The sequence below is a fragment of the Arvicanthis niloticus genome, chromosome 6 (assembly GCF_011762505.2).
Source record: "Arvicanthis niloticus isolate mArvNil1 chromosome 6, mArvNil1.pat.X, whole genome shotgun sequence".
Lineage (NCBI taxonomy): Eukaryota > Metazoa > Chordata > Mammalia > Rodentia > Muridae > Arvicanthis > Arvicanthis niloticus.
In genome coordinates, this window is record NC_047663.1 from 43,129,432 (window position 1) to 43,146,118 (window position 16,687).

Here is a 16,687-nt window from a genome sequence, read left to right on the forward strand (position 1 = left end):
TGAGTTGGAGGCCAGCCTGGTCTACAGAGCAAATTCCAGGACATCCAGGACTACACAGGGAAACCCTGTCTCCAAAGCAAAGAAACAAAGAAACAAAAATGCAAGGAACCACATTCTCTGATAGGAACAAGGCATGCTCTGCTCCCAGAGATCCGAGGGCCACTCCTAGGGAAGACCAAGTATCTCCCCTGAGACCAATCTTCTTCTCAATCACCACAGTCTACCCATGGCCTGGGAAATTCCAAAATCTGGCTTATTAGAACATCAATGATCCATTTCCCTAAGCAAAGGAACTGGAGCATTAAACTCAGAAGGCCAGGGCAGACCATATTGGCTCTGAACATAGGCTCAGTAACATTGACTCAGAAAACAGAAGAGAGCCCTATTTTTCTCTTTGTTTGGTTTGGTTTGGCTTGGCTTGGTTTCCAATACAGGGGTTCTCTGTATATCTCTGGCTGTCCTGGAACTCACTGTGTAGACCAGGCTGGCCTTGAACACAGAGATCTGCCTGCCTCTACCTCCCAAGTACTGGAGCTAAAGGTGTGTGCCACCACTGCCTTGAGGTATACGGTTTAACTGAATACTTTCCTTGAGGCTGGGAATGTAGTTCAGTTGGTAGTGTTCCTTTCTAACACTTCCAAAGCCCTAGGTTCAGTCGCCAGCACTATATAACATCCCTGGCTGCAGAACAAGTTGAACTAACATGGGCTGACACACTGTCACAAAAGTAGACAAACAGACAGGAAAGTACTTTTCCGTCTACTTATGTTTTAAAACCTTTAGGGACTGATCATATACTAATGCCTGCATCATGATGGGTAACCCTATCTCCAAAAGGGATGTTTGAACAGACTCTGTACTTTAGACCATCTTCAAAAATTATGTTAGAATTAAATAGAAAATTGTGCATACTTTAAGAAACAGGATGGACTCCAATGCATAACCCTTGAAAATCCTGGAAGTAGTCATACAGGTTCTTATCAGTAATCTTATTCACCTTAATTTTGTTTTTTGTTTTTTGTTTTTTAAAAATAAGATCTCTCTATATAGCCCTGGCTGTCCTGGAAGTCACTATGTAGACTAGGCTGGCCTCAAACTCCACCTGCCTCTGTTTCCCTAGCACTGGAATTAAAGGTATGTATAACCATGTCTAGCACTCTAGCACCTGTTTCACCTTTTTAAAATCTCTCTCTCTCTCTCTCTCTCTCGCTCTCTCTCTCTCTCTCTCTCTCTCCTTCTCTCCCTCCACTTATTGATGTATTTTGTGTGAATATTTTGTTCATGTGCATATATGTGTACCTGATGGATCCCCTGGGACTGAGGTCATGGATGGTTATGAACCATTATATGAATGCTGAGAATTGAACCCAGGTCCTTTGTAAGAGCAACAAGCACTCTTAACTACTGAGCCATCTCTCCAGCTCCAAATAAATGTTCTTTCTTTCTTTTTTTAAGACAGGGTATCACTGTGCAGCCTTGGATATCTTGGAATTTGCTCTGTCGACCTGGCTGGTCTCACACTCACAGAGATCCACATGCTTCTGCCTCCCAAGTGCTGGGATTAAAGGCGTGCACTGCTATGCCCAGTTTTTAAAATCTGCATACCTACCTGTGACCAAGTATGCCTATCCTTTATGGTCGTAGATTTTCTATGATTTCTTCAAAACTTTCATGTCATTTCTGAAGTGTCACTTCTCATCTGATATCATCAGATTTTTCAACTCATTAGTCTGATGTGGTCTCAGTGTGAAATTGCTGACATCAGTGAGGTGTGAATCCATCCTCCTGGGTTCTGCTCCTAGGAGAACTCTCTGCAGAACCGTGAGCCATGACTTCTAGGTGAGAACGTTTGTCTATTTTTGCTCATCGACTTCTTTGAATAAGATTATCTTTGTGTCAAAAGAGGGTTGAGCTGCATCTTAGACTCACCTGAGTAGCACATACATCAAAATGGAAGGAGCTGTCTCTTAAGGCTTATTTCCTGTTCAATAGGGAACACGGCTTTTGCAGTCAAATTCTCTGTGGTTCCAATTCTGTTTAGAGGTGGTTTCTGGAATACCATACCGATGGGTCTTTTATTTTGAAGAGAGACCCACCACATTGGTTTCCATAGCCCCTCTACGGAGGACTTAGCTGGCCTCTTCCACTCACCCAGATCTCAGCACATAGGCAGACCCTCACCTTGGCCCTCTTCCAGGAATAAAGACAAAAATCAATCATTTATGTGCATTCCATAAAAAGTTTCATCTACAGTTATCAGTGGGTTCTACAACAATGAAGTGGAGATTATCCAGAAAGTAAAACAAGCTGTTTAAGATCTTGGGTCCCCAGATTCTAACAGTGGCTTCCAGTCTTAGTATGGCTGCCCTAATTCCCTCTGGAATCTCATCTTGTCCCTTGGAATCTGCTAGGAGCTCCAGTCTTGGCATAGGGAAGCCCAGAGTCCTTAACACTTTTAGTCCAAGCATGTCACTGAGAACTTGCTCAGGCCAGCTGGACTTGTGTGACAGAGAGGCTTTATTCTCCAGCCCTGTATTCCTCCACCCCCATTCTCTGAGCAATGAGGTCATCAGAGTTACTTCCTGCTGCTTCAGGCACTCTCCTCCAACCGGAGTACATTCAATAGCCCCCAGCTTCCCAGTTCTAACTGCCACCAGGCTGACTGGGGCCTTGGAGTAGACCCAAATCAGAAAGGACATTAAAGATCCACACAGCAACGATGCTGTATTAGCTATTTCTGTATAAGAAATGATCCCAAAGTTTAGCTGTTTAAAACAGAAAAGGGAGTGGATGAGATAGCTCTGCTGGAAAGGTGCTTGCTTTGTAAGCCAAAGGACCTGAGTTTGATCCCTGGGGATCAAATAAAAATGGAAGGAGAGAACTGACTTCACAAAGTTGTCCTCTGATTGCCACACGAGCTGTACACAGATACACACTAATGATACAAATAATAATAATTAATACATCTCCTCATCAATGAACTTGTGATCTCAGATTTCCTCTCATGTGGCTTCGGCTCTTCACAAGGACAATATATTTCATTAATCTCTGAAAACTATATTTATCTTCTGCATGACCTTAAAGGCCATCACCAAAGAAGAAAGTGCCCTTGAAGCAGTAATGGAAATACCAAAGGGAACATTTGTAGAGCCAGCGAAGCGATGTGTCTGCAGTATGATTTGTAGATCAGGGCTTCTTAACCCTTTTCATATATATATATATATTTACCCAGGAAAACATGATGATTCCAGGTATATAGATATGTAAGTATACAGAAGCAGGGTAGGAAAACTGTTCCATTGGCCAAGTGCCTGCTATGTAAGCATAAGGACCTGAGTTCTAGCCCTAGCACTGGCATAAAAAGCCAGAAATGATTGTGGTACCTGTAATCTCAGCAATGGGGACAGGGAAACTGAGGATCCCTAAAGCTCATTGGCCAGCTAGTAGTTGAATCAGTAAGTTCTGGCTTCAGAGACAGATGAAGAAGAAGAAGAAGAAGAAGAAGAAGAAGAAGAAGAAGAAGAAGAAGAAGAAGAAGAAGAAGAAGAAGAAGAAGAAGAAGAAGAAGGAGAAGAAGAAAAACAGGGAGTGACTAAGGAGGGACTGACATTGACCTCTGACTGCCCTTCCCACATATGAACATTGGTTCACATTTCTATACCACACACACACACACACACACACACACCAACAATATACAAATAGACAAATCATTTGCTGAAATTAATCATAAAGAAATTTATTTTGAAACAATTCTTTAGTATTCATATAATTTAAGCACTTATTAAAGATGCATGCATACTAATGAGCTGAAGATGTTTGTTTATTTTTACACAAGAGTTACATCTTGGCCGAGTATTTGATGCTGCTCCAGGACACAGAACATCTTCAACATGTTTCAAAGTTGACTGATACTTTGATTTTATAATTGTCAGTGCTGAGAACACCACTTTGCAAAAACATAGGGTACAAAATGGCAAGAATATTGCTTAAGGCTGTTTCAGAAATTGTTGAGAATTCCATCCTAACTGCAATTGCAGAGTCATTTAATCATTTTCTTAAATGAAACAATTTAAAAGGTTTTTACGTTTGGTGTGTGCATGCATGCTATGTGTGTGTCTGTGTGTGTGTGTGAGTGTGTGTGTGCATGCGTATAGAGGTCAGAGGACAACTTTCAGGAGTTGGTTTTTCTTCCTTTCACCCCGTGGTTCCTGGGGATCGAACTCCTGTTGTCAGGCTTGGCACGAAGCACCTTTATCTGCTGACTCTGCTCAGCAGCCCCACTAGCAACAATTTTTAAAACCATCCATTTTGACATTCTGTACATTCTGACACAAATCAACCCAAAGATGTATTAACTTGGTGCTTGCATGCTGAGGAACAATGGGAGAGAAACATTAAAAGTCTTTCTGGTATTAAACCTTTTCATTTCTGTAAAACCAGAAATCTTCCTATTTCTACGATTCCCGGCATCCACTGGTCTCATCTGAGCTGAGGTGTTTGAGCCGATGCTCACTGGCAACATGTGGGATGAGGCACATGCAGTGCCACAGTGCAGATGCTCTGAATCTAGAACCAAGGCCTCAGTGATGCTGTGCAAAGAAACACAGCTGAGTGCAGCCAGAAGCACCTCCGACTCATTGTTGGGTTGATTTTTAATTACATTTTGGTGGTTGTATATGAATTTTTTACTGTTGCCAAATTTTAAGCCCACATTCAGTCACGTGATTCGATATGGGGTCAAGACCTACAGTTTAAGAAGCCGGGCAACAGACCACCTGTGCTACCTGCATGGGCCCACCTGTCATACTTGTGGAAATTTAAGCGCTGGGGCTTCACTCTAGGCTTTCTGACTCAGACCTGAAAGAAAGAGGTGGGAGAGCAGGGAAGCCAACTAACAAGCTTCACTGGGAAGACAGATGACACAAGACCTGTGAATGGTGACACTCTGGCCAAATAGGGGGTCAGCCAGAGCATGCAGACCACGAGATTCAGCCAGGCTTTGAAAACCACCAAAAATCGAAGTAAAGATGCTGAGGGTCCGCCTTTAAATTCCCCAAAGCAGAACTGAGAACAAGTGACAATACTCATGGATCCGAAAGAAAGGCCAACAATTGTTTCATCAATGAAGACCAGCACAGGAGCTATATCTGGACAGGTACCTCTAGCAGAAAGGCACATGGTGCCATTGGTGATGGAGCCTTACTGGGTAGTCAGCCTCCTTGGAAACTTCTTCAGTTGTTTGCACACCCAGGAGGGATGCTGTCCTGACCCGCTGTTTCCCTTGCTGTCACCTTCCATGACTCTAGTTCAGATTTGCTGAGATTGACAGAGCTGCCAGAGGAGCCAGCCCGGCTGTCTGGTGCACACAGTTAAAAATAATCTTTAGTTTGCTAAGCTGGCTGCTGAATATCTGCGGCTTTAATTGATGGGCAATCTTCTTGCTGTTATATGAATTTAAAAACTACTGCTACCTTAAAGCACCGTTGTCCTGGCGGTAGCCTGACAAGCCCAACCCACCCGACCTGTCATTTCCAGAAGACACACACTCCAATCCCTCGGACTCTGAGGCTTCTCCTGTTTAACAAAAGATACCTCCACACCCCCCACCCCCCAACCAGCTTGGACATAGAGAACAACAAGGGGCTCCATCGTAGTTTATTTTTGTTTTCAAGAAGATTTCTCTGCTTCAGCCGCCTCGGGGGGCAGGTACAACAAAATGACAGAAATGAAAACACAGCCACATTAAAATGCTCTGCCAGCAACAGCCAAATCCTAAGCCTTTGGAGAACAAACTGACGGCAAGTGCAGCTGCCCTTTTGCTAGCAACAGGGATTGTGGGCTCAGATTGACGGCTCTGGGCTTAAGCCCAGGAGTTTAATGATAATGATGTTGGTGATGATGATAATTATCATAATAATAGCTAACCTTTATTGAGGACTTTCCGTGTGCCAGACGCCGCACGATACATACAATGTGTTTATTTCTTTCTGCTTCTCTGTATAATATCTACATGTAGATAGCGAGAATCTCCTTTGACTCTTACTATATTTCTGTGAAAGAGAGCTTTGGTAGAATATCCTTACCCCATTTTAAAGCTGAGACTTAAAGAGTATCAATAACAAGAGAGATGAGTTTTAGAACCAGAACACTCATGGCTTATTCTCAACCGTGACTCAGATCTTCTAGAGAAATATGCCGGGATATGCTGAAGAGATAATTGACTTCTATGCTTTGAATGTATCCCTGGGCTCAGATTCTAGTTCTACGACCTCAGTTTCTTTATCTGTGAAATAGCACATTAAATGTGGCCCTTGTCCTTGTAACTCACCTTTGGGCATGAATTACAGACTCAAGTTTCCTTAAAAGGAGGGAATTTACTCAAAAGAGCCACGATGTAGTACTGTCAATAAGACTGTTACTGTTTACTTGCATATAACAAAATCAATTAGCTCAAGCCAGCTTACTGGATGTTTGCTTCTTGTGGTGCTGGAACTCAAACCCAGGGCTTCACCTTACTCCCTGAGCTACTGGGCATTTTTGTTGATTTGTTTTTTCGTGTGTATACATTGTGTCTCTTTACTTATTATTAGTTTGTGGTGGGTGTCACAGCGTGCATGTAGAGGTCAGAAGACAACTTTGTAAAGCCAGTTTTGTCCTTCCACATTTACATGGTGTACTGGCAAAATTTTGTGTCAATTTGACACAAGCTGGAGTCATTTGGAAGGAGGGAACCTCAGCTGAGACAGTGTCCCCCCTCCCCTGTCAGACTGACCTATGGGCAAGCCTGCTGTCTGTTTTCTTGATTGATGATGGATGGGAGAGGGACCAGTTAGTTGACTGTGGGCGATGTCACACCTGGGCTGGTAGTCTTGGGTTCTATAAGAAAGCAGGCTGAACAAACCACGAGGAGCAAACCCATAAACAGCACTCTTTCATGGTCTTTATCTACATCAGCTCCTGCCTCCAGGTTCCTGTCCTATTAGAGTCCCTGCCCTGACTTCCCTCTGGGACAGCCTGTGGGTGAAACTGTAAGCTTAACCAAATCCTTTCCTCCCTGAATTGTTTTGATCCTGTTTTATCATAGCAATAAAATTCCAAGACATTCGAAAAACCAAAAATAAATAAATAAATAAATAAATAAATAAATAAAACCAATCCCAAGACGCATGGGTTCCAGCTTGCAATGCTGAGAGGCAGCACCTATTCCTACTGAGTGAGCCACCGTCCTAACTGCTTTCTACTGCTATGATAATGACTAAAAGCAGCCTGGGGAGAAAAGTACTCTTTCTTTTTCTTTCCCCTCTCCCCTCCTCCACCCCCAATTTACAAGTTAAAGTCCATCATCAAAAGTCCATTATCAACCATCAACAGAGGCAGAACAGAACCGCTGCTCACTGCCTTGGGCCTGTGCAGTCTGCTTTCTTGACAACCCAGGAGCACCTGCTCAGGTGTGACACTACCCACAGTGGGCCCTCCAATGCCAATCATCAATCAAGAAAATGCCCCAAGCATATGCCCACAGGCCAGTCTGATGGAGGCAATTCCTCAGCTGAGGCTCCCACTGCAGAGATGACTCCAGCTTGTATCAAGTCAACCAAGAAGCTCAAGGAGCAGAGCTACCTCACTGACTTTGTTACTTGTTTTATTTTATTTTTTTTTTTAATTGAGTGTCTCACTCTGTAGTCCAAGCTACAGGAATGAGGTCTGGGACTCATTCCTGCTTACTGCTTTGAAGGGTGACAAAGTGTTGGTTCATCTGGAGTTGGGGATTCAAGGGATATCTCAAAGTAAAAAAAATTTTTTTTGGACAGAGTTTTTCTGCATACTCCTGACTGTCCTGGAGCTCACTATGTAGACCAGGCTAGCCTCAAATTCAGAGATCTGCCGCCTGCCTCTCAGATGGATTCTTACTCTTTCTCACACAGCTCTGCTTCTTCATGCATGGGCCCCTTGTACAGGGGAACCTCTCCAGTGTCTAGGCTTCCTCCCTGCTCGTCCAGGTGATTAAATGGTTATAGCAACTTTGGCTTCTACAAGGTGTGAAGGAAAATGGAAGCCTCTACTCAAATATTACTGGGACTGCTTTTTACTTAATTTTGATTTCTGAGACAAAGAAGATAACCCAGGTTAACCTTGAACTCACAACCATCCTGCCTCAGAGCCTCAAGTGCTGGTGTCACTGCACCCAGATCTCTGTTGACAGTTAACTTTGGGCTCCTGTGGGCTCATAGTGTCTCTTCCAGTCTATACTACTTTTTTGTTTTGTTTTGTTTTGTTTTGTTTTTCGAGACAGGGTTTCTCTGTGTAGTCCTGGCTGGCCTGGAACTCACTCTGTAGACCAGGCTGGCCTCAAACTCAGAAATCCGCCTGCCTCTGCCTCCCAAGTGCTGGGATTAAAGGTGTGCACCACCACCGCCCAGCCTATGCTACCTTTTTATACAAGCCAAATGAAGCTCACACATTCTGTTTGGGGGTTTGTTTTTTGTTTTGTTTTGTTTTGTTTTTTGAGACAGGATCTCACTATGTGCTCAGGTTGTCCTGAACTAACTACGAACATAGACCAAGCTGGCCTCAAACTCTGAGATCTGCCTGCCTCTGCCTCTCGAGGGCTGGGATTAAAGGCATAGGCTAGTACTATATCCAGCTTGTGATTTCTCTCTTGAAGGATCCATCTGGCTTCAGTGCCAAGTAAGAGGCCCCATACAGTCGTCCAAGTAGGAGTTGGTAGAGACTGGAGGAGGGTGGTTCCAGGAGAGGTGATGGATAGTCACATTAGAAACTGACGTTAAAAATGAATGAAGCCTGAAGGCTTTGCTGATGACCTGTATGCCGGAGCATAGCTACCATCCAGTGCTTGAGAGGTTGAGACAGGAGGATGGCAAGTTGGAGGCCAAGCTGGGCTAAATAGTGAATAAAAAGACTTGAATAGGGGAACAGGAGGGCACAAGGGAAAATTCAGGAAAATACCAACAAATGAAGGGTTAGAATGGCGCTGCCATCCTTAATCTCTCTTAGATCCATTCCCTTTTCAACGTCACTGCTATGAGACACTCCAAGTGTCTCATGGGGATGCCACAGCATCCTAAACAGCCTCCTGCCTCCACCTGCCTCTTTAGACTTCTTCTAGCAGCTAGAAGCTGAAGCCTGACTGTCATTCTCTAAGAACCCGTTTTCACAGGATAAAGTTGGATCTTCACAGTGCAGCCTGGAGGGCCCCCAATGACTTCACTCCTATGCTTCTTCTAACTTTCACCTTCACTGTTAGATGTGTGGAAGACAGAGTAATAATATCAGCTCTTTACCAGTCTTACCTTATTGGTTGAGACAGGATCTCTGATTGAACCTGGAGTTCACTAATTAGGCTAGACCAGCAAGCAGGTTTGGCCAGCGAGCCCCAGGATCCTTTCATTTCCCTCTCCTCTGCTCTGGGATTATAGGTTCTCACCTCCACACCCAGCTTTTTCTGTGGGTGCTGAGGATAGGATTCAGATCCCCAGGCTTGTCCAGAAAGCACTTAACTAAAAGAGTCTTGTCTCCAGCCCCTTGATTGCTACTTTGAACATCATACAAACAAATAATCCTTTCTATTTCCAAAATGCCTCTCCACCCATTTATACTAAGGAGGAAGCGGTGTCTTTTTTTACAGATAAGGAAGCTGGGTCTGGAGGACCCGGTATCTCAGGGGACCCGGTCACAAAGGATGATGGACTGGAAGCCATCTCCTCCTTCTGAAACGGGGCCTTAATTTAGCCTTAATTGTCAGTGTTTCCCCTGCGAGAACAACTTCAATCTCTTGGTGGAGTGGGGGTAGGGTAGAAAAGCTCAGATTCAGAACATACAGGATATCCAAAATGTCAACATTTTAGCCTTAACAAATTTATTTGAAAACACATTTCTTCAAAATAATTTATTCCTAAACAGCTAAAGAAGAGGGGGGCAGGCAGTTGTCAGAGGCTGAATTGAGCAGACAGGATAACAGGCAGGTTAAGGAGAATAATTACCGGCTTTTTTCTCCTTACTCAACAGCTTCTTTTTCAGGCCTGTCAATCACTGTTTATCACACTTGAACCAAAACAATGATTTTTCCCCCCTTTTCCCTCTGATGTCTGGAGGACCTACTGGGGAGATGGTGACTAACTATGGGGGCAGGACCAGTGTGTCATACAGGCTGGAGCCAGGGACCAGGGGGCCCTTGTCAGTGAGAGGGGCCCATGTCCAAAGCTTATAATATACCTGGCAGAACAGGAAGAAAACATTTTCTGAGATTCTAATATGTGGTGACATCCCCCTTTATATTAAGTGCTGGGGATTGAATCTAGTGTCTTGAGCAGTCTAAGTAAGTGCTCTACCACTGAACTAACACCTTCAGCTCCACCCACAGTGTGTGTGTGTGGGGGGTAATTCTGTTTAGACAAAATCTCATTCTTTAGCTCAGATTGGTCCCAAATTTACAGTAATCTTCCTGCATCAACCTCCAGAGTGCAGGGATTACATGTGTGAGCTTTAAGGTTGTTTCTCTCTCTCTCTCTCTCTGTGTGTGTGTGTGTATGTGTCTGTCTCTTTATGTCTCTATCTCTGTCTCTCTCCCTCTATCTCTCTCCCTCTGTGTGTGTGTGCATGCATGTATATGTGTGTGTGTGCATGCATATGTGTGTATATGTGCATGTGCGTGTGTGTGTGTATGTGCATGTGTGTGTACATGTGCAGCATATATGCCCTTGTGCACACATTCAGGGGTCAGAGGACAACATGACAGTTCTCTCCTTCCACCACGTGAGTCTTAGGAATTGAATTTAGATTATCAGGCGTGGCAATAGGCACTTTTACCCACTAGCCACAGCATTACTTATTTAAATATCTCCATGGCCCTGCCAGAGGAACACTTTGGCTCCCATTTTACAGATGAAGATTCTGAGGCTCAGAGTAGTTAAATGCAAGCACAAAAACAAAACACACACACATGGCTGTGCATGCTAACTGAACTGTAATACAGTTCCAGAAAAAATGTCATTTTATCTCCAACTAGGAGAGATATCTGGCTCCACAAAGTAGAAAATTCCCTATCCTCCTGGAACACTGGAGACTAACACAGAGCAACCAACCTGTCCCCAGGTAAGAGAGGAGACAGAGGAAAGGTGTCCACTCAGAGGAAAGGTATCCACTCATATTAAGAGCCTCAGGGTTAAGGATTGAGTTCATGCCGGGCAGTGGTGGCACATGCCTTTAATCCCAGCACTTGGGAGGCAGAGGCAGGCAGATTTCTGAGTTCGAGGCCAGCCTGGTCTACAGAGTGAGTTCCAGGACAGCCAGAGCTACACAGAGAAGCCCTGTCTCAAAAAACAAAACAAAACAAACAAACAAACAAAAAAAGGATTGAGTTCACGTTTGCAAAACCATCTAGAGAGACAGGCTGGTGGCATAGCCTCTTTCATAACCCATCAAATAAAGCTCAAAAGCTTTGGATAAAATCTAGCCACAGACCCGCCTTAGGAAAACTGTGCTTAATAGAAGAAGATGAAAGGGTAGGTGAGCACAGTGGGCAAGACCTGACCAGTGAGGTATTAGGGAAAACTTCCTGGAGGAAGGGGTGGTCATGTTGAGTGGTGGTCATTTAAGTGAAAACAGAGAAGAGAATTCCCAGGAGATATGACACATGTAAACATGTCTGCTAAAAACATTACAGAATGTGGAGAAAAACAAATGTTAAATTTGAGAAGAATGGCCATTAGTAAACTGGCAGCTAAGTAGGATGTGGTAACATAGGCCTTTAATCCCCGCACTTGAGAGGCAGAAGCAGGCAGATCTGAGTTCAAGGCCACCTTGCTCTATGGAATGAGTTCCAGGAAAACCAAGGCCACACAGAGAAACCCTGTCTCAGAAAACCAAAAATTCATTAAAAAAAAAAAAAAAAAAAAGATAAATAACTAAAGGGACAGCTGAAAACAGCTAACATCTATTGAATGCCAGGCACTTGTAAGAGTTTTATGTATATTATTACATGTATTATTATTATGTGTATTATTCATTCTCTCAGACCACAAATACTTACTGAACTCTATAGGGCCTACTTCATGGTTTGCAGTACACTTGTAACAATATAGGACCTCAGTCAAGAGCAACAGGAAGCTTTTCACTTCTACCCAGTCTATCTGCCCTCCTCGTGGTATTTTGCTTGATATTGCATTATATCTGTGGTGGTTTGAATGTGCTTGGCCCAGGGAGTGGCGCTATTAGGAGGTGTGGTCTTGTTAGAAGAAGTGTGTTACTGTGGGGGTGGCTTTGAGACCCTCCTCCTGGCTGCCTTCAAATCAAGATGCAGAGCTCTCAGTCCTTCCAGCACCGTGTCCGTCTGCATGTGCCATGGTACATGCACGGAGGTCAGAGGACAACTTGCAGTCTTTAGTTCTCTCCTATCATGTGGGTCTTAAGAATTGTACTCAAAAAAAAAAAAAAAAAAAAAAAAAAAAAAAAAAAGAATTAAAGAATTGTACTCAGATCTTCAGGGTTGCTGGCATCTTTTGAAGCCCCGTTTTTGAAACAGGGTCTCTGTATTAGTCAGGGTTCTCTAGAGTCACAGAACCTACAGAATTTCCCCATATATTAAGAGAAATTATTGGAGTGACTTCCAGTCTGTAGTTCAACTAACCCAACAATGGACAGTTGTGAATGGGAAGTCCAAGAGTCTAGTAGCTGCTCAGTCCCACCAGGCTAGGTGTTTCAGCTGGTCTTCTGTAGAAGTAGGTTCCAACAGATGTGCTGGCAAGTAAGTAAAGCAGGCAAAGAAGAGTGCGTCTTCCTTCTTCCATTGTCCTTATGCAGGCCTCCAGCAGAAGGTGTGGCCCAGATTAAAGGTATATATCACCACGCCTGACTCTGGAACTTGTTCTGTCCCAGGCTGGCTTTGAACTCACAGATCTGCTTGCCTCTGTCTCCTGGGATTAAAGGTGTATACCACCTTGCCTGCGTTCAAGCTTTTCATGGACACTATGCCTCAAGATCTGAATCAAAAGCATGTGTCATCCCATGTCAAGATCCAGATCAAAAGCCTGTGTCTTTCAGCCTCAAGATCTGGATCACAGGGGTGCCCTTCATTTCTGTATTATAGTTCATTCCAGATATAGTCAATTTGGCAACTGGGAATAGCCATCACAACATCCTAAGGACACAATAATGATGACATATACGTTATGTATATGGATGCCCTCAGGGACCCAGTGCTCTGCCTGTAGAAACTTAGACTACAAAGCACATATTTGCCTGGCTCTGATCCTTCTCATGCTCAGGGCTTCTCTGAGGTTTAAGGTGGGAGGGACAGGGGAGGAAGTAGATGAAAATCTGTGTGGAAGAGTTAGGGGACAGCTCAGGAAGCATCATATATGAATTGAGATGCCAAGTCCCTGGTGCATTGTGTTAGTCAGTGTTCCATTGCTGTGAAGAGACACCATAACCACAGCCCACTGCTATAAAAGAAAGTATTCAATTGGGGCTGGCTCACAGTTTCAGAGGTTTAGTTCATTATCACCATGGTGGGAAGCATGCAACACAAAGACAGACGTAGCGCTTAAGAAATAACTGAGAGCCATAGGTAGCATGAAGAGAGAGCCACGAGGCCCAGCTTGAGCTTTTGAAACCTCAGAACCCACCCCTAATGACACATTTTCTTCAACAAGGCCGTGTCTCCTGTTTCTTCTCAAATAGTGTCACTCCATGATGACTAAGCATTCAAACATACTCAGCTAATGGAGGCCATTACTAATCGAGCCACCACATGCATTATCCTTTATTCTGTCAAAATTTGCTTATGAAACACAGATCCAAATACAGAAAACTTTTTTTTTTTCGAGACAGGGTTTCTCTGTGTAGCCCAGGCTGTCCTGGAACTCACTCTGTAGACCAGGCTGGCCTCGAACTCAGAGATCCTTCTGCCTCTGCCTCCCAAGTGCTGGGATTAAAGGTGTGCGCCACCACTGCCCGGCTCCAAATACAGAATTCTTAAGAATACTGAAGTGGTGACCATAGAGTACTAAACTATTTTGGAGAGTATGCCCCATGTAACTCCTCTGGTTGTGTGCCCTTAGAGATTGTACCCATTGTAACTCCTCTGGTTGTGTGCCCTTGAAGCCATCCCTGGAATGCCATCTCACTTCAAGTCTACTTTTTCTTTTTGATGGTAGATATAATCTTACACATCCCAGACTGGCCTTGAATTTACTACATAGTGTAATCTAGAGCTCCTTACTCACACGTCTCTTCTTCCTGGGGCTACAGTTATGTGCCACCACACCTACTTTATTTAGGGCTGGGGACTGAATCCAGAGTTTTATGCATGCTAAGTTAGCACTTTTTCAGATGAGCTACATTCCAGGCTTGAGTCTAGGTTATAGCACTGAAACAAAGTGAAAACTTGCACTGTGTTGCAGCTGATATCCAAGTGGAAACCAACACAATGGGAAAACACATAGTATATGGAATGGTAGAGAATACCACAGAGGAGGAAACAGGATATGAGAAGAGGGCACAGTGGTATTCAAGAAGGTCCCATGTTTATTTGTAGGTTAATTGGTTGGTTTTGGTTTTTCAAGACAGGGTTTTCAAAACAGTGTGTAGTTTTTGCTGTTTTGGTACTTGTTTTGTAGACCAGGCTGGCCTTAAATCCAGACATTTGCCTGCCTCTGCCTCCTGAGTGCTGGGATTAAAGGCTGTACCACCACACCTGGCTGAGGATGTCCTCCTCCTCCATTGAGTACATGTGCGCATGTGCACATGCCATGGAAGTCAAGAGACAGCTTAAGGAATCCCGCTGACTCTTTCACCATGGATTCTGAGAATCCAACTCAAATCGCCAGGGCTCTGCTGTAAGCAGTTTTACCTCGCCCACCATCTTGCTGGCTGGAGAAGATGACTGTGAATATATATTCTCATTCTCATTTAAGCAAGCACAAATTTGGTGGATAAGGCTCTCTCAGGAGCCCAAGACAGTTTACTTTGCCTCTTCTGCCTATATAGCCTTGTGGTGTCAATCTGATGGGCTGTCAGCACCAAATTCACGGACAGCTCCTTCCTCATGCCTTCCTTGACTCTTCCAGAATTCGGTCTCTGCCTGTGGTTCTGCTTAAGACATCCCTGCCTATCTTACGCTTCTTGCCACAACTTCAGGGACTGGGGTTAGAATCTATCTGGATGGTATTTCAGAAGGTGCCTTCTTGAAGTTCATGATTCTAAGAGAAACCAGATTAAATATTTGAAAAATCTATAAGTAAGCCAGGTGGTAGTGGCAGTGCAGGTTTTTAATCCCAGCACTTGCAAAGAAAAAAGAGAAAAACCTCTAAGTAAATAAACACATATATACTCCCTTTTCTACCCCCTCGTCTGTGTGTGTATGCTGAATGTGTCTGTATAGATTTGTGCCCATGTATCTGGAGGCTAGAGTCACTGCAATGGTGGTGTCTCTCTTGGCTGCTGCTGCTGTTCCTCCTCCTCCTCTTTCTCCTCCTCCTCCTCTTTGAGACATAGTTTCTCTGTGTAGACCTGGATATTCTAAAACTAATTCTGTAAACCAGGCTGGCCTTGAATTCAGAGAGATCTGGCTGCCTCTGCCTCCCGAGTGCTGGGATTAAAGGCGTATTCTACCACTGCCAGGCTTCCAAGCCATCTTATTTTAGATAGAGTCTGTCACCGATCCTGGAGCTCATCTATTGGGGAACACTAGTTGGCTAGCAAGCCCAGGAGATGTTCCTGTCTTCATTTCCCACTGCTGGGCTTAGAAGTGTGTGCTACCATTCCTAGCATTTTTACATGGGCTTTAGTGATCAAACTTAGGTACCCATGTCTATGTGATAGGTATCACCCTATCCCCTAGATATATAAACATTCTAAAACCAAATCTCTGACTCCAGTTCCTAGGAAATATTGCATTATTATCTATAAAAGTTGGTTCTGACATAGCATTTGTAGTTTGCAAACAGTATAACTTTAAAAAAATTCTTTAACAAGCCCCTACTGGATTGGAATTAATGTCTTTTATAGCTTCATTCTCCTTGGCTGTATTCTTCGTCTCCAGAAAATGCTTATGTAGCTGCCTCAGCTTCTCACAAATTACCAGGGGATTAAAGACACATTTGGGGAGACTATGTAGTTTAAATAATCTCAAGGATATGTAGCTTACGTAGCCCTCTGCTCTCTCTTCCCTGCCAGAGGCGGGCATGGACCAAGGAGGAGATAGATGGTAAGCATGGCCATGTGAAGGAGATTCTGTTTGGTTTAATGGCAATGAATTGAAGCATATATAGATGAACAACTGGTTTCTTAGGATTTAACTTATAATGCCGAAATGACAAAAGCCAAAGTTGTGCCGGACATGATGGCACATGCCTGTCATCCAAGCACTTGAGAGGTACAGGCAGGAAGATCAGAAGAAGTTCAAGGTTATAGTTTGGACACATAGTGAGTTTAAAGCCAGCCTGATCTACAGGAGACCTTACCTAAAGTAAATAAGGAAATAAACAATAATCAACTAAACAAAAAGAAAGAAAGAAAGAAAGAGAGAGAGAGAGAGAGAGAGAGAGAGAGAAGGAAGGAAGGAAGGAAGGAAGGAAGGAAGGAAGGAAGGAAGGAAAGTCATCTGAACTCCTTCTGTTGAGGTCTTCTTTGATTTTGGTCAACAGTGAGCACAACACTCTAGTAC